Source organism: Chrysochloris asiatica, unplaced genomic scaffold (assembly GCF_000296735.1).
Source record: "Chrysochloris asiatica unplaced genomic scaffold, ChrAsi1.0 scaffold00059, whole genome shotgun sequence".
Lineage (NCBI taxonomy): Eukaryota > Metazoa > Chordata > Mammalia > Afrosoricida > Chrysochloridae > Chrysochloris > Chrysochloris asiatica.
Genome location: NW_006408577.1, coordinates 15637597 through 15639009, shown reverse-complemented (window position 1 = coordinate 15639009; position 1413 = coordinate 15637597). Strand labels below are relative to the sequence as shown.

The 1413-nt window shown below is 38.2% G+C and overlaps 1 protein-coding gene across 1 annotated transcript in view; it reads right to left on the bottom strand.

Moving 5' to 3' along the window:
• GLS (glutaminase) overlaps positions 1 to 1413 on the bottom strand; it is a 111691-nt gene that overhangs the window by 99380 nt on the left and 10898 nt on the right. The gene's annotated exons all lie outside the window — the stretch shown is intronic.

Here is a 1413-nt window from a genome sequence, read left to right as displayed (position 1 = left end):
CGCGGGAGAAAGATGAGGCTTTCTACTCCTGTAAAGATTTACCCCCTCGGAAACCCTGTACAGGGTCGCTATGGGTCGGAACCGACTTGACGGCACTTAACAACAACACCCTGATCCAATACCATTACACTGAGTTCAATAATACTGATGACCCAATATATAAAGAAAAATTGAACCAGCTGTCAAAATGTCAGTGGATAACAACATACCAATTATTTACAGAAAATGGTTCATCAAGTAGACTTCAGAGAGCGGTAGTTTATCACATTAAAAAACTGCAGTATAAGCTTTCTATGTATTTATCACAGCAGTAAATGGTATTTGCTTTGCCTAAAAGCTAGGTAAATAACATAAAATATACACTTCCTTAGCTTATGGAACACAGCACAAAAACATTAAGAAGACCATGTTTTTCATAGCTACAAAAATGTAAATATTTACTTGCTTTTAGACAAGAGACTAATTTTTATCCATAGGAAAGGAAATTTATGACATCTTTAAAAAACAGGCTCATAAAACACTGTCAAAATTGATTTTTAAAAAAATTAATTGCACATAAGGAGCTCTGGTAGCATAGTGGTTACGAATCGGGCTGCTAACATCAAAGTCGGCAGTTCAAAACTACCAGCGGTTCTGCGGGAGAAAGATGAGGCTTTCTGCTCCCGTAAAAATTTACAGCATCAGAAACTCTGTACAGGGTCACTATGAGTCGGAACCGACTCCACAACAATAGCTTAGATTCTGATCTGAGACTGAGTTAATCTTAAATGGGCTGGTGAACAAATAAATGCAAACATTCACTCCAAATTTTTAAAGAGGCAGAAACTACTCAAAACACCTTTGTTGTCCTTATTTAATGTGACCTTATGGAAACATTATCACAAGAATGTACTTTGCTATTAAAACTTGCAAGCTAAAATCTATACTTTTTCATAACTATACAGTGTTCAGGGTCGCTATGAGTCGGAACCGACTCCACGGCATATCACCACCACCACAGTGACTAGAAAATCTTGCAGAATTGAAATTTTAGTGACAAAAACCAGCAAGTTTTCAGATTGTAGCATCAGCAATTACTGAGGAACCCCTGTGAGTCCTTCAGATTTCATGGGAGAAAAACAAACGGCTACGACACTGAGCAACTAAGGAGACTATCCAAAAATATACATTGATGTTAAGTGCTGCCAAGTTGATTCTGATTTATAGAGACTCTGTACAGTGTTTCCAAGGCTATACACGTCTTTCTAGGAGGACAAAGTCTTTTCCCACAGAAGCAGCTGGTGGGCTCAAACCTTGACCTAGTGGTTCACAGACGAGAAAAAATACACATACAGTATTTACATTCAGCGCCAACTTGAAGAGACACTATCTATTTTTGTTTACCCTACAGCTCAAATGTGTGGTGCTGTGGGC